The sequence below is a fragment of the Anabrus simplex genome, chromosome 14 (genome assembly GCF_040414725.1).
Source record: "Anabrus simplex isolate iqAnaSimp1 chromosome 14, ASM4041472v1, whole genome shotgun sequence".
NCBI classification, from domain to species: domain Eukaryota; kingdom Metazoa; phylum Arthropoda; class Insecta; order Orthoptera; family Tettigoniidae; genus Anabrus; species Anabrus simplex.
The window spans coordinates 99880188-99903215 of record NC_090278.1 but is presented as its reverse complement, the minus strand read 5'-3'; the positions used below and the strand labels follow the sequence as shown (position 1 = coordinate 99903215).

At 38.7% G+C, this 23028-nt stretch overlaps 1 protein-coding gene across 17 annotated transcripts in view; it reads left to right on the top strand.

Moving 5' to 3' along the window:
• The window catches only part of ctrip (E3 ubiquitin-protein ligase ctrip), a 322022-nt gene extending 300826 nt beyond the window's left edge, over positions 1-21196 (top strand). For all 17 annotated transcript variants that reach the window (XM_067157963.2, XM_067157962.2, XM_067157961.2 and 14 more), the window contains one exon: positions 20567-21196. The gene's annotated coding sequence lies outside the window, so the exon portion shown is untranslated. The remainder of the gene's footprint in view (positions 1-20566) is intronic.
• Positions 21197-23028: the final 1832 nt, after the last annotated feature.

Here is a 23028-nt window from a genome sequence, read left to right as displayed (position 1 = left end):
TGTTAAGGTATGATACACGAGAAAATAGTCCAGCTTGAGGTTTGTAGAACATAAGGTGTACCTATATACAACACTTGAATGCACCTACTAAGGCAAATTTTAAATGTAGGGTATGGTGTGTACGGCCATCTAAAACACATGACAGCACCTATAAAGTCACTGTTAGATTATAACCAGTTGAAATGATGAGGTGCGCTTGACCGTAAATAATAAAAAATTTTGAGAAGGTATCCCAGTTGTTGAGTCTTGATAAACAAGAGAATAGTCCAGCTTGAGGTGCATAGATCATAAGGTAACATATGTTATCAGTGGGAGGAATAAACCTTGTTCTCTTAAGTTGCAGTAATTAACAGTCTTAATTCAGGTGGTTTTGAAGCCAACAATCTGGTCGTATGAAGATCATAATTTGAATCAACGTCACGATTTCCAGTTCAGTATGGAAACGTGGAGACCTGACAAAAAGATTGAAAACCAAATTAGGCGTGACATAAATGTACATAGCCAAAGAAAGATGAGGGAAAAGAGGCAAACTCACCTTGAGCAGCGTGATCGCACAGTTGTTGAAAGGAGAGGAGCTGGGCTAATGAAGAGAGCAATAATTGAGGCCGAGTAGCGGAGGGGAAGGGGAAAGAGAAGGAGCTAAAGCTGGGGAGTAGGGCTATGATGGGGCAGAGGGATGAGGTAGTGGGGATGAAATTTCATTTAAGTTGAAGTTAGGATTAAAATATTGATCGAAAAGGATAAAACAATTTTCAATTACATTCATGAGAGGCCCTTTATTGGCCATTTGAAGGATCTCTAAATCGTATTCATTGTCGGTAAATTTGTGGTTGGAGTCAGAGATGTGTTGACCTATTGCTGAAAACCAATTATATCTTATTGTGTTGACGTGCTCTGAATATCTAATCGTGAAACTGCGTCCTGTTTGCCCAACGTATGAGGAATTGCGGTCATTGCATTTAAATCTGTAGATGCCGGACTTTCTTAAAGTGTTGGATATGTTAACTGATGGGGAATTGTGCAGAATTTCAGAATTCCTGTTATATGTTCTGAAGGAACTTGTTGATAATCTGTTCTATAAAGGGCTTATTGTAACTGTTAAATTTGGCGATTGCACGAATAGTATTGAGTTTGTTGTTGAAGTCTTTCTTTGACATGGGTATTGTGAAGGCACGGTAGACAAAACTATTATAGGTAGCACGTTTGTGTGCTTGGGGATGTGTGGAATCTTGACGAATGGTAGTTGCAGTTTGTGTGGGGTTTCCTGAAGATTTTGTAAGATAAAGAGGAAGGGTGTCTGAATGGTCAAATCTAAAAAAATTGTTTAACCTGTTTGTTTCAGACTCAAGTGTAAATTTAATATGGGGATCGATGCTGTTAAGATCGTGAAGGGTAGAGGCCGCATTCTTAATTTCTTCGTTCATAATTACGAATGTGTCATCCACATATCTGGCCCATAGAAGAATGTTAGGAAAGTTGTTGTCGATTTTAAAGTGTTCCAGATAATCTAAATAAATCTCCGCTAAGATACCAGAGGCGGGTGATCCCATTGCTAATCTGTCTTGTTGATAAATAGTTTTGTCAAAAGTGAAAAAGTTATTATTGATGACTAATTTCAGAATGGAGATGAAGTCATGTATTTCAAGTTTGCTAAGAGGACTGTATTTCTTTAAGTTGCTTTCAATAACAGGGAAAATCTTTGCTGTTTGTATGCTTGGATACATATTGACTATGTCAAAAGAATGAAGGGAGTGGTTAGGTTGCAAGTCGAAGGTCTTTAGTTTGTCAATTAGTTCAATGGTGTTTTTAATAGACTTTTAGCTGGTAGCTTTTAGCCAAGAAACTTTGGACAAATTGAGAGGCTTTATACAGAGGACTAGGCCTAAAGTTGAAATGAAATGACGTATGGCTTTTAGTGCTGGGAGTGTCCGAGGACATGTTCGGCTCGCCAGGTGCAGGTCTTTCGATTTGACTCCCGTAGGCGACCTGTGCGTCATGATGAGGATGAAATGATGATGAAGAAAACACATACACCCAGCCCCCGTGCCAGAGAAATTAACCAATGATGGTTAAAATTCCCGACCCTGCCGGGAATTGAACCCGGGACCCCTGGGGCCAGAGGCCAGTGCGCTAACCATTTAACCATGGAGCCGGACGGCCTATAGTTAATAATAGGGCAGATAGGGATGTTGGCCTTACGGATCTTTGGGAGGGCTTTAGCTGTAGGAAGACCCGGGTTCATATTTAAAAGCTTAGATTTTTCGTGGTCCGTGAAAAGAAAGGAAGTGTTCTTTATGGTTTGTTTTAATTGTCACTGAATTCGTTGGGTTGGGTCTTTCTTAATTATTGAAAAGGTGCTGCTGTTAAATATTCCTAATTTTCAATTTTAACTTTCAATGCCTCGTTGAACCATTTCTTTTTCTTATTAACACCTTTTGGTATCACTTTCATTGTTTCTGTTGTCATGATTTGTTTCGCGTTATTTCACATGTGTTCACAAACTTCATCTTTTGTTTCAACAATATCTTCTGTAGGATCTTCTCCCAGAATATGAAATCTGTTTGCAATTTCCACATTATACTTTCATATTTCATCTTCCTGTTTCAGTTTCTCAGTGTCAACTTTGCATTTTTCCTCAGTCTGTGACATACAAGAGGTTTTCAGTTTAATTTTAACAGAAGCAATTATCATATTGTGATCAGATCCTATCTCAGTTGCTCTGTAAGCTGCCATATCAGTTATGGAGCTTGTATGCCTGTTATCAATTAGTACATCATCTATCTGATTGCCAGTCTTACTGTCACACGAATACCATGTTGCTTTATGTATTTGTTTACATGGGAAAGTGGTATTCCGCACATTCATGTTTGTGGATGTAACAAAATTGATTATCATTGCTTTCATCATGCAGGCTTTCCCTTCCTATTGTTCGCACAAAAATTTCTTCCTTTCCCACTTTTGCATTGAAATTACCTGAAATCATTTTGACATCATGTTTGGGTAATTTATTCCACAGTTCTAACAACTCCTCATAAAAGGAGTCCTTAAACGTGATCATCCTTGTCCTTTGTGGGGGCATGGCTGTTCACCAGTGAAATGTTAAACCATTTAGAATGTACCCTTAAATAGCATAGTTTTTCATTCACATGTTCAAAGGAGAGTACTGAACGATACTAGTGAATTTTGGACACAAAATTCGTGGGGTCCAGTTTCTTTACCACTCTCAAAGTATATACTTCTCTATGTCCTATATACCATTACCTAATAATCTAGTCTTGAATTGCAGCAATTCCCACTCTATACTTCTACAGCTGTCGACTGAGGATTTTGAAGGATCCAGGTTTATACAGGGTTCTTACATTCCAAGTTCTTATTCATAAAGCAGATTTCCATTGCAGGGTCGTCATATTTTCATATCCACTCTTATTCATCCGAGGCAAATGTGAGATATTCATAACAACTTTTAACGCAATAGTGCTGTTTACCCTATGTGCAACCCCCAACCTGAAGGGCCGGAGACTTCTGTCAGGGTTGCCATGCCTTAGCCAAGTAGTCCCAGTTTTAAGGTGCCACGTACTCTCCCTCACCCCTTCTATTAGAATAGGATTTGCTGGTTATAATGTATAGCAGGTGGTCTGTCAGCCAAATATTTCTTGAGTTTTAGCAGGTACACTTACTAGACACGGGTGCACCCCCCAAGGTTCTCAACCAGCCGATGCTTGGGATACCCATTCAGGTCTTTAATGGACTGGCTTCTCGTTCCCTTCCACATCCTATGGCGTTGGCTATCTAGTGGCTCTTCCATCTTTAGGAGCAGTTTCACACTCCAAGGGCGAGAGTGTGCCATCTACCCTTCTAGGAGGCCGTTGGCATGTGATAGAAGGTGGTCTCCTTGTATCGGGAGATACTTGGTCCCTGCATTCGTTAGCTGCCTGTATATAATATACAACCTTTGCCCCCTCTCTACCACGGGGAGATGAATCGTAGAACCTGGGACCAAAAGGCATTTCCCATTTCCTCTAGTTCTTTAGAAAGGAGGGCTTAACTTTAGCCAAGAAAATGTTATCTATAGTATGTGTCAAATGGAAGGCGTTTTGTCATCAACAGACTACTCCCACTCCGTGCTTTGCACTTCACAGAAAATTTCACTATGTTAAATATCACTAAAATATTTTAACTTTATAATAAGTCACTCCCTCATTTATAGACAAACTTATTTGGACTTCAAAATGTTACCGCATAATTATTGCAAGAGTATCTTTCAAGATATAGAACACCATGCCAGGTGAGTGCGAAGACGGAGCAGCAGGACAAGGATCTCTTCTCAGCCCCTGGCGAGCTCGTTTCTGCTTCAACACTCATTGAGGGGCATCTTGACAGATGTCGGATAAGACGAAAGCTGGACAAGTACAGGAAAAAGACGAAGAAATATAACATGTGCAGGTTGTAATACACAATATGAGAAAAGCATCCCAGTGAAATGATGAGACGAGTACTTTTATCACGATTTAGAATTATTTAAAAATTAAGGTCATCCAATACATATCTAAATCAGATTTGTAAGCAACCATAGACTTAAAAATTTCCTCATCTCCTCCACTGTCATTGCATCAATCACTGTTATTATCTTTAAATCTGAAATGTTATCTGTACTATTTAGTCCAAAGCATTCTTAATTTCCTCAGAATTATTAAGAATTTTATGCCAGTAATAATATGCAGAGAAAGCACTGTTCATACTTTCATAGCTTTAAAAATAAGTTTTTTAGTTTGTCAAAGGTTTATAATTATTTCAAACTATTGAAACTTAAGTTCAGAAATCTATCAGCAAAGATTGATATGGCAAGTTTCCTTGCATTTGGATGTCACTACTGGGAAATATAAGAAAATATTTGAATCATTTTCCTAAAAACTTCTACATACATGCCTGGCAGTTGCTCGTACACTCTCCCAGCTTACGTGACCAATCGGCACGACTAAAAACGCGACTGTGTTTTGATATACGGTATTAGCCTTACAACAAGCTGGATATTTGGCACTATTATATCAGGATTTGTACAGGTCAAACACAACATCAACCTGTCACGGGATCTTGCTTTTGTTCTGAGAAATTTCCTTCCAAGTTGTTCAGGTAGTCTGACTTTTCTTCTCATTATCTCACCTTCTTAAGATGTGTTTGGAACATGGGCTACACTCAACTGTTTAGAGGAAGTAAGTTACAACAATGAAATGAGTTGGCTGCACGTTCGGGAGATGGTGAGTTGTCGGCAGCCCTGAAGATAGTTTTCCATGGTTTCCCATTTCGACACTGGGCGATTGCTAGAACTGTATCTTAACACAGTCGCTCAATCGAAATCTACTTTCAACCTATTTCGGGGTCCATTTTCCTTTCTCCCTTGAACAACTCCACATTTGGGCGATAATTTTTTTTGTGCCTTAAGTGGAGATTCCTTCTCCTAATTAATCATACGCCGGCATTCAAGAAAAGCTACATCTAGCTATGATATACATCTCAGGGAATAAATTATATTTTTAAAAAATATTTTTACGTGAATCCAAATGGAAATCGCCCGTCTTATGTTTCAATATATCTACATATCTATCAGGTCATTAAATCGAAATATACCCGATTTTAAGTTCAATTATTCGTCATAAATTATGAAATTACCTTAAATTAACCTTATAATCTATAAATAATAATAATAATTATAATAATAATAATAATAATAATAAATTAAATTTTTAAATACTAACTTTATTCAAAAATTATTTTAGCATGTTGGGATAAGTTAAAATTCTTTCTAATGATTCTTTTGAACATGTTGGTATCTCGTTCAAGAATTTCAAAAAAAAAAAAAATTGTCTTGAAGTTATTTTTTTTCTCATAAGTTAGGTTTCAAAATCATCAATCATTTCTTTACCATCATCCAAGGTCTCATCTTAACAGATAAAAATAATTTCTTTCCTATAGTTTCTTGTGGAATTAAATTATTTGTGAAGTTCTCTTGACCTGACATGGATTACATTCTACATCTCCTCAGTCTCATATTAAAAAAAAAAAAAAAAAAAAATCTCTAGGCTGACAAATAATTCCATCATTCCAACTGGTTAACTCAAAAACTGAAGAAATGATATATTAAGAATAAAATAAAAATGAAATTCTTTTCGAATAACACCTAAGAGTTGTCAAATTCTCATTAAATATCAAATCCTAATATTAAATCTTTACATGATATTGTGTTTTATATGTATAACCATTAAGAATGTGTACAATTAAGAATGCATATGATCATTAAGAATGCTTCTTTTTGATACGACATCTGATCCATGTTTCATGGTGTTCATGACTCTTTCATCAATAAACGTAAGCAGAATGAGTAATGTTTCACATCTGTAGTTTTCAGTTGCTACCTATGATAATATACCAATAAAAAAATTTTAAAAAATATTAATCATAATTGGACATATTCAAAATATTCCCTAAGAAATATGTAAAATTCTCCAATAAAATTTCAACAAGTTTGTGAATAGGTTATATTAAGGTCGTATCGCTTCATAAATTCAATGATATGGTTGCTAATAGTCAAGGAGTACCCTAGATGAAACTTCCGAACTCGTATGATTAAATACTTTAATTTAGCGATTTTCAACGTCTTCTCTAATAAATCTTCGATAGTCTTTAGTTCACTCCCTATCTGCGCTCAGCTATTCAATTCGTTCCCCTTTATATACCGTTTTGGATTTCTTGTACGTTTATGATAAACATAGCGTTATAACTTTATAATCCAACTTGTTTTCTCAATAATTTAGGAAATCTCCCTTTTATATATGCTATTTTTCTTGCGTTTGAATCCTCTTGTAAATCTTCGTCTCGTAACTCGAGTGCAATGTTAGACTGTTCCCACTGTTGGTTCAACAATTTAAAATCGCTTCATTTATCTAAATCACGGCCACTTGGATCCCGTTGGTCTGTACTTTCTTACTTCATGTTTACGGCCTCTTTGATTCCATATGTCTGTATGTTATAATTCGTATTTTGTGCTGCATGATTTCTGACAATTTATCGTTATTCACGGCAAAATAACGATTTTAACACCTCGTTTCGAAATAATCAGGGCAATGAAATGGTACAGTCCATTTAGTACGTGTTGAAGAGACATTAAATACAGAACAGAAATGGCCAACCGGACATCAGTGGGATTCGAATCCACAACCTCCCCCAATTTTGCGTCGGTTGTTTACTTCCCAGCATCATCTCATTGTCACCATAAGACCCATCAGTGTCATTAAAAAGGAATGTTGTAACAAGGTTTCTGTGAGTGAAAGATAATTACCAAATTGTTTCACTAAACTAGCTTGTTTGAATTTTTAGGATTATGGTACCATATAACAAACCCTATTTTATGTTTCTTTTATGATTGAGAGTGAAATACTCGGAAACCCCCAAAGCAGCACACAGTTCTGGGGACAACGCTAGACAGAATGGCATCATTGGGTGAAAACCGAGTGGAAAGCAAAGGAAGTGGAGAGGTCGTGCAAACTGCAATAATGGAGGATCTGGTGCACTCAAGTAACTGACTTGGGGAGTGGAGGACAAGAGTATACACACCTCAGGCAGTCTGGAGGAGTTCTTGGAGGAACTGGAGATAAACAGGTGGTGATGATGGAAGACATTAATCTCCACATAGGGACACAGGAAAGGTGGTTCTTTCAGTTACGGAAATAAAAATGCAGAAGGAGAGCTAATACTAGATTTATGTGAGAGGAGTGGCTTAATAGTAGGCAAGAAAAAACAGCCAGAAAATAACTAAATGGGGATGGGGACAAAGGAAGACAAAAACAATGATTGATCTGATTTTAGTTGAAAGAGAGGAACGCAGACAATTGAAAGATGTGACAGCTATGCCAAGAGAAGATTTTGAAGAACACAATAAAATTGTAGTATCTAAATTAAGAAATTAAGGGACATCTTCAATCATCAACGTCTAAAGGTCTTTGTCTATGCAACCATTCTTTCCTGCCCTCAGCCCCTTGTTTCATTTCATAATAAGAACCATATTGGAGACTCTGTGCTTAGCCTTGAGGGAAGTTTTTCCTCGGTCATCCTCGGACTTTTCTTCCCGTGATTTTCCCTTCCAGCAGATTGGTAAGAAAGGTGTTGTCGCAAGATGTGGCCAGTGAATTTAGCTCTTCTTCTTTGTATTGTTAAAATCAGTTCTCTCTTCCTTTGAATTTCTTTTAGAATGCTTTTGTTTGTTCTCTGTTCAATCCATTTAATCCTGAGCATTCGTCTCCAGACCCACATCTCAAACGCTTCCAGTTTTTCCCAGTCTTGATCTCCGATTGTCCAAGATTCACAATCATACAGTAGCACAATCCATACAAAAGAAATCGCAAATATCTTTCTAATTCCAAAATCTAAATTTGCACGGATTAAAAGATTTATCTTATTACTAAACGCCTGTTTGGCAAAGAGATCAAAGTGCTGCACCTGTTGTCATTGGTGATCAGGCTTCCTGGATAGAGAAACTGGTGACTTGTTCCAATATCTTGTCATTAAGCATAACGTTGGTGTGAATTTGTTCAGGATGTTTACTCACAAGTAATACCGTAGTCTTCTTGACATGAATGTTTAAGCATGGATCTGACAATGCTGATGACAATACATTCAGCATTTGGACAACTCTTTCTCGGAGTCTGCTACAATTGCTATGTCCTCTTCAAATCGAAAGCATTAGATATGGTGCCCATTTACGTTTACTCCTTTGGCATTTGCCTTAAACTTATTTATGGCTTCTTCAATGAATACATTAAAAAGGTACACCTTTCCTGATTTTTGCTGTCTGGATTCATCCTCCAATATCTACCATCATGGTCTGTTCTTTATAGAGTTGCAGTATCAGCCTCCTGTCTTTTCAGTCCAAACCTGTAGCTTTAAGAATTTTTAATAGTTTGTCCCAACTCAGTATCTACAGTCTGTGACAAAGTTCGGTAAATGGTCCTGTACTATCAACATAGATGAACAATGCACAACAGTGACCTTACTGTCTTTCGAAATAGTCCCCTCCCATAACTGTGCACTGCTGTCCTGGAAACTTTGCAAGAAGGCTTCCTTTGGGATGGTGTTCATAAGCCTCATCACGTTTCGTTGCATGTCAGGAATATCATCAAATCTCTTTCCTTTCAAAGCGAATTTGAGTCGTGGGAATAGGATGAAGTCTGGAGGATTGAGATCTGGCGAGTATAGGGGATGTTCAAGTTGCACCACCCTCTTTTTTGCCTGAACTGTTGGACGATATTGGCTGTGTGTGGGCGAGAATTATCATGGACAAAATGCCACAAACCTTGCTGTGCGTACTGGGGTCATACCCTGCATAGATGTTTCATGAAACGGGTCAAAATTTAAATGTACCTTGAGCATTTAATGTCGTTCCCTCAGGTAGAAATTCCTTGTGGATAATGCCTTGACTATGGAAAAAGGTGATGAGCATAGTTTTGATGCGTGACTTTTCGGCTCTGACCTTTTTCCAACGAGGGGATCCCGGAGAGCGTCGTTCCATGCTTTGCCGTTTCGTTTCAGGGTCGTATCTGAGACACCAGGTTTCATCCTCAGTGACGATACAGTTCAAGAAATTTGGCTCCCCATCCGCCGTTTGGACAAAATCCTGTGGAGCCTCTAAACGTGCCTGCTTCTGATCGTCAGTGAAGTGATGTGGCACAAGACAAGAACATGTTTTCCTCTTCCCTAACTTCTGGGTAACGATTTGTCGCACAGATTCACGGTTAATCTGCTTCATCCGCTATCGTGCACACAGTTAATCGCCGATCGTTTGTGATTAATGTCCTCACCTTCTCAATGTTTTAGTCGCTGACAGCGGTTGCCGGTCTTCCGCTACGGGGAAGTGTTTGTCAGAAACACTTTCCCGGCCTCCTCGCAAACGGGCAAACCACTCGTACACACACTTCAAGGACAGTGCTTGATCTTCATAAACACGTACCAGCATTGCATGCGTTTCTTTCGGTGTCTTGCCAAGATTTTAACGACGGTATTGTTATGCGGAAGATGTAGCAACATTTTTAATGCGTTGGTAATAAGGTTACTGAAAATATAGTGAAACTTAGTGCGGTGGTATAGGTGTTCCCTGGCGTTTTTGTTTTAGTGCTATTCCTTTTGAAACTGTATTACTAGAGTCCAATATCAGACTCTTAATTAGCTATAATGTGGAAGTTCAGGTCAAAAACAGAACTAGGACTGAAATCTACACATACGAAAAATGATGAAATTAATTAACTATGTAACAAAACTCAAATTGTTGTAGAAAATAAAAAGACTGAAAATGTACCGTGGACGCAAAAGTTGAGATTCGGATTATGTATCTTATCGAATAATTTCTACCACACAGTATAATTTTGCTTTTTGTTTACCGATAATACTATTTAAAAGGATGTGCGTTACGGCGAAAGTAAAGTTTATATTCATGATCAGTGCCATTGTATGCGGTGTACAATCATTAATTTTATTATTAATTCAATTTATTGTTGCTAACTTAATAAGTAGTAGTTCCTTTTTTCCAAGAGAATGTCAGAATAGTAACTGGAAAGCATTTATCTCACTAGTGCAAATACTTGGTAGCAAGTTGTTATAAAGAAATATAACCTCGACAAACGAATCACTATGAAGAACGTCGTATGCTATACTCCATATAGTGACCGTATCAGTAATGTGGATATTTATTTAGAAATTTATGTATGTGAAGAAGATATGTTTCGAGCTTCTTTATCTGTTTGGAAGATAGGTTGCATCATATTGCGCAACATACCCGACTGGGTGGTGCCGAATTCAAGAGGTTCATGGCTTGAGAAACCCCCAGAGTGAGAGCGTAAGCCAAGGAAGGACAAGGAAGGAAAATAACTCTGCCCCAAATGCCGGATCACAGTAGTGCCAACGAAAGAGTGTGATTTTAGATGATTATTTTGTAAAACGTCTCCTAAATTATAAAAAGAAAAGATGTCATGTCAAAATTGAGAATATTAGATCTTCAACAAAATTATAAGTATGCTTAATACAGCACTGTTAGTGAATTTACACTGCCACGGATGATGTAATCGGCAGTAGTGTGCCCATGCTAGCAGAGAACCCAAATGCTCAACGGGGAATCTCAGGGGCGGGCCTGACTTTTGATCGTGGATAATAATTAATCTACCCATCGATCTGGTTTCTGCATCATAGCAAGTGATATAGATCGATAGGCCACACAATCAATTGCATCGCCAATAATGTAGGACTTGTAGAACGGGAGAAATAGAAATTAGAGTGGGGACCGCTCCTCAGCTCTTCTCCGAACCAGGGAGACATTATAAAAGGACCCACCTGTGCGGGGAGAAAGACACATGACGTGAAGTTTTCGAGGCAGTCATACGGCTGGCGACTGTTCTGACTTGGTCTTTTTTTTCGGACGTGAACTGCGCAAGTTATTGGTAATTTGGTGATAAAGATTCTATAAAGTGCATGACCTTGAGTGTGCTGCGCTGATCACCGGGAGCTGGCAGCTTGCTTCTATAAATCTATACGTCTTAGACTTCAACATTTTTATAGATCTTCATATGTTGTTCGATAGTGTTGTGACTTTGTACTTGACGGTGTGTAAAAACTGACCCATTTGACCGTTCTCCACTGTTCATAAACATTGTGAGACTTTACCTATCATTGCGTGTGCTGTACTACCATTTATAATATTACGTACTGTTTTCTTTTAAGTGACTCACAGTTTCTATCCCCATCATCATTTTATATTTCATCTTATACCGATCCAGAGTTCACTTAATCTTTTTCTTTTTCATATGCATTGTTCTTCATGTTTTTATGTTTTGAACGGCTGACGATGACGTGGACTTGGGTCGAAACCGGTCCCATTTCTAATTACTATTAAATTAGAATGTAATCACTACATTTCTTTCTCTTATGTATTGAATAGGTTGAACCTCTTTTTCAATTATTCAATTTTAACGTGCATAGATAAGTGCGGAAACATTGTAAACGGTGGTGAAAGTTTGATTCACGGGACGATTGCGACGTATTGGAAATATCGTGAGATTGTTTCATCATCGCACGCTGCGAGATCAAGATGTGAGAACGCGCCGTGGTTCGGGAGAGAGAAACAGTCATCCAGACAGTGCCGTGTATTAAAGATGATGCTTGTAGTGGTGATCGCGAACGGGCTATGGGGTTGATGGGAAAGGTCCCAATATGTGTGTCGCGGATCCCAAGCTTTTGACACGCACTCTAATGATTAGAAAATGTGTACCATCACCTCTAGTACTTTACCGACTAACATTTAGAAGGTAAAAAATTAATAATAATAATAATAATAAAAGGTTGGACTATTGCAACTTGAACCCATAAATAACTGCGTGGCAGCATCAAACAATGTTGCCGTAACGACAACGGCTACCTAGGAAGCTTGCGTGCAACTCAATCAGTAGCAACAACTTGCTAGCTTGAGAAATCTTTAAAAAATCTGTGATAGCTGGACCGGAAGCAGGATATATTTTGTAAATATATACATGGAGTAAATTATAACAAATTATTTTTCGTATAGCATCATGCGGATGTAGATTCATCTTGATGTGCAGCCATCTTGAGTCTTACAGTAGCGTTCCCGATAGGAGCAAAGTCCCAGATAAAGACTTGGGCATAGCTAAGCTTGAGAATATTCTCCCAAATTGCTCATAAACGAAAGTCTTAATACACAGTACACATTTTCAACCGAACTTCCAGATAAATGTGCAAACTGTCTCATAAATTTGAACCACAAATCTTATCTGGCTGTGATGCTAGTTGGAAATTCCACTTCATCCATTCGTAAATGATAAATCAAGGCCGCCACATTGCCGCTAATTACGATGCTAATCAAAAGGTATGAATTAAATCTGAACTGTTTTGATAGGGAAATACATGCTCTTGGTTCAAAGATGGGAGCATAGAACAGGAAGGTTCTTCTATTTGTTGATCATTGTTATACACATCCGAAGAATTTACATTTGAGAAATGTGCAGCGTGAATGCCAACAAAGTGCAGGAGAAACTTGCAGCCTGTATTATAGAAACAGCGTTGAGTTTGATGGAGGCATTCTCACTACACTACATTCCAAAGTCAGTATTTTCTGAAAGCTGGTCACTGACGTAGAGTGGAACAGTGGTTAGCAACTGCTGAGCAACGTGTATTGCTCGTGAATACCGTGCCTAGTATTCCTAGAAAATCGTGAGTGGCTGCTCAGTTCAGATCGCGTAGCTGTTGGGGTATTGGTTAATAATCTCCCTGTGCTCGCAGCTTCTTGTATCGTTTTACTTCTGCTTTTGTATGTTGATATAGATTGCGCTTTCTTGCAGATAGATAACAATGGTTGAACACAGATGATGGTAGAACGGGACCTTGATGACGTCTTGTGCAAAGAGGAAGAGGGTCATGATACTGACAGTGAAGCAGAAACAGAATGTGTAGTGAATAGTTATAGATTAGCAGTACATACTTTGTGGGTAAGGACAGTAAAACTAAGTGGAGAAAAGAGATGAAAACTCTGAATGTTCATACTCGACATTGCAGTGTACTGCAAGTTCCGCATGTTTATGCCAATGAAGCCTGCCAAGTACGGGATAAGTGATCAGCCTTGTTGATTCAAGATTATTTTATACCAGATACCTGGCGGTGTACTTCAGTAAACAACCAGAAGGGCTGTTTATGACAAATAGTAAACGTGATGATTTCAAGAGGTTCTGCCAACCAATTTACGGTTCGTCTCACAATAAGACATTAGACAGTTGGTTTGCCAGGTATGATTTAGTCAAGGTATCATTTAGTCAAAACAATGGTAAAGGACCACAAAATCACAATTCTAGATGCAGTCTGCAAAAACAAGAAAAAAACCGGGCGAGTTGGCCGTGCGCGTAGAGGCGCGCGGCTGTGAGCTTGCATCCGGGAGATAGTAGGTTCGAATCCCACTATCGGCAGCCCTGAAGATGGTTTTCCGTGGTTTCCCATTTTCACACCAGGCAAATGCTGGGGCTGTACCTTAATTAAGGCCACGGCCGCTTCCTTCCAACTCCTAGGCCTTTCCTATCCCATCGTCGCCATAAGACCTATCTGTGTCGGTGCGACGTAAAGCCCCTAGCAAACAAGAAAAAACCCTCCTGTGTTAGTAAACACTAAGAGCAGTGAAGAATTTAGCAGTTTTATTTTGGTTTCAAGATGATTATACTATTGTGTCCTATATACCGAAGAAAACGTGATGTGTTGTACTGATATCCAACATGCACCATTGATAGCCCTGCTGGAGACAATCTGAGGTGATAATGTTCTATAATGATATAAAAGGAGGAATGGTTTCTATCGACTAGATCTGTCAGGAAGATAATACGAGACGGTGGCCTTTGGTATTATTTTACCATATTATGTGACTGCAATAAATGGTGGAGTTATTTATTCAGTAAATACCAGTATTAAACTGAAAAGGCAAAAGTATCTGAAGGAATTGGCAAAGTCCTTAGTATAACATCAGCTATGCGAAAGAGTAGAAAACAAACACAGGAACTGCTAGACTGTGTGGAATGTGCTTGGGTCATGCTCATATGCTGGGTGTGTTCGCCAAGTTTTTGAGTGCTGTCATGTGATATCAGGCTAACTTCTGTAAATGTTCCTTGATATGTGTGATGTACACCTAACGTTATTCAAATGTATGTATGGTTTTTAGAATAGACTTAATCAAAAAGCTGAAATCTGGCAATAAATATTACAAATACAGTGGAACCTCGATTCTCCGTTTTTGGAGGGACCACGGAAAAAAAAATGTACAACACGGGAAAACGGAAAATCCAGGAACGAATGAACCATCAACAATTTGGCTAAACATCACAAAAATGAAATATGTATACTTTTAATCTTACAAACGCCCCTAAGCCAAACAAAACTACCGCCCCAATGGACCTTCCACCTACCAAGCGACCACTACAGCCATGTTTAGTATGCACGGTGCCTGTTACTGGAACACCACCAAGCAATACTCCACTCGGCAAGGAGGGGTGGGGTAGAAGTAGCAGAGGAATAAATTTTTATATCCCGCACTGCAAGATATCAAGAATCAATACGTTAATATCAAAATATATTGACTTTCCATGTAACTGATTGGTGGATGATGTTCTACAATATACAGTGGTTTTTATTCCAAAAGTTGTCCAATATCATAAAAAGAATGGTGAAGTACACAAATTTTCACAAAAAAAAGTCTTATAAATTACATGAGAATTCATGAAAAGTTATAAAGTAACTAAAATTTGTGATGATGTGACTGTAAAACACTAGGTATCGCATGGTCAGTGTGACGAATCCTCTCGGCCATTATTCCTGGCTCTCTAGACCGGGATCCCCATATCATCATTAAATAACTCCTCAATGAAAGGTAATCGTAGAATGACTGAACCTGGAACCAGCCCTCATATCCAGGTAAAAATGCCTGACTTGGCCAATAATTGAACCCGGGCCCTCCGGGTGAGAGGCAGGCAAGTTAGACCACAGGGCTGGCTTCAAACGTTAATTACTGGTATGCGACTTAAAAGTCTCGTAACTTTAAATTCAGTTTTATCGGGGAAATTTCGTCATGTTCCTTTGAAAAATTCTTTCAGTTCAGCAACTTTGATCAGCCAAACTCTTCGAAAAAACTAATACCCGTAACTCCAAGCCAAACAACAATCGACCAAAGTAGTTTTTAATTCTCTAATCCAATAAAATCAAGCATTAGATACAAAAGCGTCCAACATGATGGCAAAATTCTTTCTTTTTTAATCTACCATTGTAATTTGGTCACCGGTATTCTGTTCCTAGTCAGTTTTTGGAAATCTTGTACCACTGAAATTAGGCCTACCAGTACATCGACCTTTAAAGGTTATGTTGAACTCGAGAATTAGTTTCGAAAGTATCAATCCTCAAGTTCTCGAATGCCTTATATATAGACAAAAAATATCATTAACACTTCCGAAATTACGATTATTCGCGACCTTGAACTCAGCTGGAAAGCATGCTTGCTGTACAAGTAAGTACGAGTGTGAAATTATGCAAAGTTTTTAAGGCAATGTATCGGTGAAATTTGGTGAAAATTGTGAAAAATATCAATTTTTAGTTTTTTACGTTCTCATAATGTTTATACATTGTACTTTATTTTTGAGCTTTGTTTTATTTAAATATCAGCCATTTAAAGTCCTGAGTGGCCATTTAAATGACCCGGTGCAAGTGGGCGTTGCCGCCCATCGACACTATTCTCATGAATATCTTTCGTTTTTCGAAGATTTTGAATTGAGCGTGCGGGTTGAATGTAAGAAATTTTGTTACTGTGGGTCTTTATGTTGGCTGTTCTGATGGACTATAGATATATCGAGTGGAATTGGCGCTTATTTCAAGGATGGAACTTGTCCATGTGTTGAATGTAAACAAAGAGTTGTGATCTCACGTTTTGTGTTTCATTCGTGTTTTAGGCCTACTCTGCTCTTCTGTAATTTCTTAAATATTACAATTGTAATAAGTGTATTATAAATGATCCATAAACAATAACAGTATCTACTTAGTGCAAGCAGCTTAGTTTTAGAGGTTGGAATTTGTGAGGTTGTGTTATTATCAGTGTACATAATGGGCAGAAGAATTGAGACTTGTCGTCGCCGGAAGAAACGACCTAGTAAAGTGTTGGATAAAGTGAAACAATGCCATTTCTAACAGGAATAAGAATGTAAGTACTATTTTACAAGATCAAGTAGGGGAAGTTAAAATCCCCACACCAAATATTTTGCCCGGGGAATGCGTAGTGTAATTTGGGCTAAGTATCCGAAGGAAGTGTTTATGTCAAATAAAGAACTGGAGATTGCTGTAACATCAGCAATTGCTGAATTCAACATGGGTTGTGAAGCAAGTGAGAAACTAAAAGCTAGTGTTAGGGGTGTTAAAGTTAGTAGCTCAGGGCAGAAAATTAGTGTAATGAGGGACAAGCATGGAATTGACCACAGTGGAGTGTCTGGGAGACAAGGATTCAAAACAGCCCAAAGGAAACTAAAACTCTCTAAACTGCTAATGAGGCTAGGAAGAAGGCAGCAGAGGGTCCAACATATGGTGCTGGGGAGTTTTAAGTCAACTAGATTCAGGTACTGGACTATTGTTCATCTCTAAAATTTCTCTCTCTTTTTCCTCAGAATTTATTTTCCAGCACTTTTCAAGATTGAAAATGCTCCTCAATCAATCTACTTGAAACTTTTAGGATAGTTTCAGATACAACGTAATAACAAACTGATGTGCTAATTTTAAAATACATGCACTAGTTCAGTGGCAATCTAGTTTTTTCTCATCATGATCATCATAATACATATTTAAAAATGTAAGCCTAAGTGAAATAATTTGTTCCTTTCAGTGTAATTAAAATTTGTCAAAACCCCCACATCACTTCTTTTATATTGGTCTTTTAAAACCAAGATTAAATTTTATGCCAGATCTGTTGAGCCGTTTGGCATGAGGAGCATTTTATAAATACATCGAAAATTGTTAAAAATATTGATAAATTTGTGAATATCTTCTAAGGTGATAGGATGAAAACTGTAGATTTTAGGATTTTCACAGATGCATTGCCTTAAATGTAACATGCGCAAATAAAACGACTGCGGTTTTTATAACATTGTAACACATTAACGTGAAATTCCCAGTCTTATATAAGGACGAAAACAGTGATGGGCAATCTCAAAACCTCCCATGGCTTTATGGATGTAAGGTGCAACATCTGTTCTGGTCTCGATAACATAATCATATATGATAATATTAAAATACTAAATTTGTGTTACTTAAGAAGGAGCAGTTTCGATTCCTGCCTGAAAGCCCAGTGACTATACAGTGCCTTGAGGGCAATGCCGTAAATCTGTTCGACGGTACAGTCGAAAAAAAAATGTAAAAAAATAAACATCTAACACTGGACATATTGTAGACTTTTTGCAAGTACGAACATTTGACGAAACTCGTTCCGTCTTCAAATAGAGCTGTCAAAATGCACTCTGTGTCCTTCCAATTGTCGTGGGCACTGTCTGCTTTGATTTCTGAGTATTCTCTAAACAATACTACCTGAATGTGATGCTAAGATGCTTCCTCATGCAAGTTCACCGCCGATCGCTTTTCCAGTACGGTACTCCTTCAAATTTCCGCAATGACGGGACGTCAACACCAAGATCCGTAAGTATGCCGTGGCCGTCCTATCGTAAGATACAGTTTCTTGAAAAAAAACCTGCTTGATTGAGGATTTAGCGTTGATGGGACTGAAATTTCGGGATGGTTGATCCAGGAAATTGTTTCTTTGAAGAACGGAAAATGCGGGATTTTTACAACGTGATTTAATTAGGATGCTCGCCAGACTACATAATTTGAACGAATAATACGGGAAAACTTAGTTTCCGGGAACGTAGTTCTACTGTAGTTTGTTTGGTTTCTCAAAGAAGATCCCTTTTATAATATTTTTGGGTTGTGTATGTAACTTTTACAGCCATTTGTACTTAATATAAATTGAGTTAGCTTCATTCTAAATCAGAAAATCAAAGGCCACGGTTGCTTCCTTAACACTCTTAGCCCTTTTCTATCCCATCATCACCACAAGACCTATCTGTGTCAGTGTGATGTAAAGAAAATTATAAAAAATAAAATTGCTTTTCTGACTGAAGATAAACTCGGGGACTTTCAAGCGCTGTTAGAAGCAAGTCACAGAAAATCACCTAATCGTCTAGCATGGAACAAACCCTCCTACAAATTTCTACCGTATAAATTGTTTGTCAAGGAACTTTACCTGACAGATTTCACTGCAAGAATAAGGTTCTGTGATTGGTTTCATGAAAGTTGTTTTCACTGGAAATTTGGATCCACAACTAATGCTTGTCTACAAGGCAGAACTAATGCTTGCAATACAGTCTGTTACTGAAGCAGAATTACAGAAAGTGGCAGATGTGAGGCATGTCTTTCTGCAAGAGGTCATTTTCTCATTTTTGCAGAATCTGAAATAATTGGTGAATAATGAACCTGTATAGGTGTACAGTATTCTTAATATTTAAATTGGTGGGCTTATTTTATTCTGTAGTTGCTAAATGTCTCAATTTGCCAGTAACAATGGAACAAGCAGTGAGAGACAGGATAATCTAGTTTCTTCGTTTTGTACACTGACTTAGCAAATGTCGTGGGATAGTCACCTAATAGCGTGTGGGGCCTCCTCTGGCCCTGCAAACTGCAGTGAGACGCCGTGGAAGGAAGTCGATAAGTCTCTGGTAGTCCTCTGGAAGCAGCTGACACCAAATCGTTTGCAGAGCGGCCGCCAATGCTGGTCTGTTCGTGGGTGCAGGATCCATGGCACGGAGCCTGCGTTCCAGGACATCCCAGATATGCTCGATAGGGTTCATATCGGGGTTCCTGGGTGGCCGTAGCAGTCATTGGACCTCCGCTGCATGTTCCTGGAACCATTCTCGGGCGACGTGGGAGCAATGTGGCGGCGCGTTATCATCTTGAAACACCGCAGAAGGCGCTGGAAGGCCAAAAATGGGTGGAGATGGTCTTCGAGCAGCTCAATATACCACGTACCATTCAAAGTCTCTTCCAGAACAACTAGGGGGCCCATTCCATACCAGGAAAATGCACCCCAAACCATAAGAGACACCAGCGCTCTGGACCACACCTTCGAAGCAGGCGGGATCCATCGCTTCATGTGGTCTGCGCCATACACGGTACCTCCCATCAGCATGGTGCAGTTGAAATCGTGATTTGTCCGACCATATCACGTTACACCATTGTTCCAGTGTCCATCCCTGATGACTGGCGACAAATGCGCGTCGTTGTGCGTGATGACGGATTAACAGTGGCACCCGTGTGCCCCATACCCCATAGAACCCATGTTCCTACAGATTGTCCACTGGGAGACGTATCTAGCACGGCGTGTGTTGAATCGAACCGTGATTTGTTGCACGGTTGCCCGTCTGTCGCTATTGACAATCCGTCTCAGATGTCACCGGTCACAGTCATCGTGGGTGGCTGGACGTTTGGTCGTTCGTCTGTTGTGGACGGTGACACCAGCATTCAACCATTCACGATACACCCTGGACACGGTTGATCGTGTGACGCCGAATTCCGAAATTGCACTTCCCATCCATCGGGCACCGACCACCATAACCCGTTCAAACGGTGTCATCTCACGACGACGTTCCATGTTACACCTGTCATATGCATGTTGAATCAGTCTTTTAGTTGGCCCTCAGTGTATGTCCTGAGTTACAGACGAAACTAGCAGAAAGACCACTGCATAGAAATAAGGCTTGTTCTAAAATGTGCCTCAGACAACTATGTTTAATCTAGTTCTTAAAAAGACAAAGTTGGTTATTTCTGATTTCACTGGTTTCCTAATAAGAGTGTAAATATCAGATATTTTAGCTCTAGATTGATACTCAGTGCAAGGGCAGTGCATTCTCTCTTATGTACCATTGTACCCCAGCAGTTAATCGACAATTTGTTCTGATTCCAGTACTGGACGGCAAACTCAAAGTGATGTGCATTGTGGACTGGACAGCGAGCCGGTGCGGAGTAGGACTGTTCCGTATGGAACTCGGTGTGTTGAGAGCAAGGAACTGCACTTGGTGTAGTGAAAGTGTGTTTATCGATGTGTGTGGATGAGAAAAGCAAATATGGAATTGCATTTTTTATATGTTGTAATCAATCCCTTTATTAAAGTGAATCCTAAAACGAAGTGTTGTAGTTGTGTGAACTAAGCAAAGCCTAGTCTTTCAGAAGCATATTAGGTCTTAAGTTGCTTTTAACAAGAGGACAGTGATGGATTGTATTTTTTGTGGTGTGTCTCTCGGAATCAACGGCCATTATTTTTTTCAACCTTTGTCGTTGTTTGGTGTGGGGGACGAAGAGTGAGTGATGGAGTGCAAGTGTGGGTGCATGTGTGTATGGCAAGCATTTACAGTATCAAGGTTCCTTTATGATGCCATGTGTCTGATCTTTCTTACAGTTCTTTATTTTCTATGAATGCGTGTGTGCCATATTGTATGATTTTAACCTACAGTTGTATGTTGACTTATATTTTATTTTGGTCCACAGGAATTTTCTGTTTCTCTTGATTGTACAAAATAAAGAATGTTGTTTCCAATGCCACTTTAAACCAGCAGAAACATCCCTCATTCACCATGTTATTTTCTCCTGGCCATTTCCTTTGCCATAGGGAATTATTTTAATGTTCACAAGTGCAATGTAATAAAATTCTGCTTTAAAAAAAAATTAAAATTCTTTGAAGTGTATTAATCATAATCCAACTAAAGCTTATGCAATTTATTGAAGCCCACTTACATTTTTAATAGGTTCAAGCTGTTGCGTACCTGTGAGATGACTTAATTTTTGTAATTCCATCTCTGACTGGAGCAGAAGAGCAATAGGGACCCCTTATTTTCATGAATGGCCACTGCAGCACAAATTCTTATAAATTGTAAGGTATATGCAATAAAAGTATTTTTAATGTCCGTTGCTCGAGTAGGAAGTGTTTTACAGTCACAACATCACAAATTTTAGTTACTTTATAACTTTTCATGAATTCTCATGTAATTTAAGACTTTTTTTTTTTGGTGAAAATTTGTGTACTTCACCATTCTTTTTATGATATTGGACAACTTTTGGAATAAAAACCACTGTATATTATAGATCATCATCCACCAATCAGTTACACGGAAAGTCAATATATTTTGATATTAACGTATTGATTCTTGATATCTTGCAGTTCGGGATATAAAAATTGATTCATCTGCTACTTCTAACCCACCCCTCCTTGTCGAGTGGAGTATTGCTTGGTGGTGTTCCAGTAACAGGCACCGTGCATACCACATCAGTCTGTTCGTTTTGTAGCTTTTCTATCCCCAGCCTTTCCCATATCTCTCTGTTCCTTACACGGTCCTTCACTTTCCCAAGCATGCTTCTAAGGTACTTCATTTCCATTCCCTAGATCGTGCTTTCCTCTCTGGATGTCGTCCACGGTTCTGCTCCGTATGTCAGAATGGAGAGGGATAATCTTAGATGGTTTGGTATCGGAGAGGCAAAATAGGTCTTGCATAATACTTCTTTATCTAGTGATGTCCACCTCTGTAGCGTGCTGCAGCTCCGATAACGTTGCACAAATAGGTAGTTTTGTATGTCTGACCCACGCATTGCAAGCACACAGCAGTCTGTTTTGTAGTTAAGAATGTCTGCCTGTGCAACGGTTAGCTAAATTAGCTGCCATCCTCAAGGACCTGAGTTAGATTCCCAGTACTGCCAAAGACTTAAGAATGGCAGGAAGGTTGACATGCATCTCGCCTCAATTAGGGGTGTACCTAAAAAGAGCTGTACCACAAGTTTGTTTTAGTTAAGAAATATTCACGGTTGTTGCTATTAATATCACAGGTGAGGTCATACTTGCGTTGGGTCACAGAGGCCAGAGTGAAGTTTCTTTTATCAGTTTTCTTTGATTCTAGTAACAAATTCAGGACCTGGGTGCAACAAGAGCGTTAGTGGAAAAATGTCATGTTAATGTAAATGGCTTCAAGGTTTTGAAAGTGTAGAAATGATTTAATAAAACAACAATGCATTGAGAGACAATTAATTTTCAAGAATCTGCAAGTGTCTAATGTTTTGGCATAACATCCAGTCATATTTAATGATAAAAATATAAATATTGACATTTATAGAAACTCGATTAATGCTATTATTGCATAGAATATATACTGTTCAGCCTCTTTGTTCTAGCTATACTGTTAGGTTACTGCACAATCTTTGGTCCTCAGATTCTGATTCAGCATCTGACGTGTTATTTGGGGCATTTATACAATGATAATACATCTTTTTTTTTTTTTTTTAATAGCAAGATTCACTGCTGGTTTTGGCTCTTTACTCAAATTAAGGGCTGTGAAACTTAGTAAAGGGGAACAATGGTTGAAAAAAGTAAATGGTTAATAT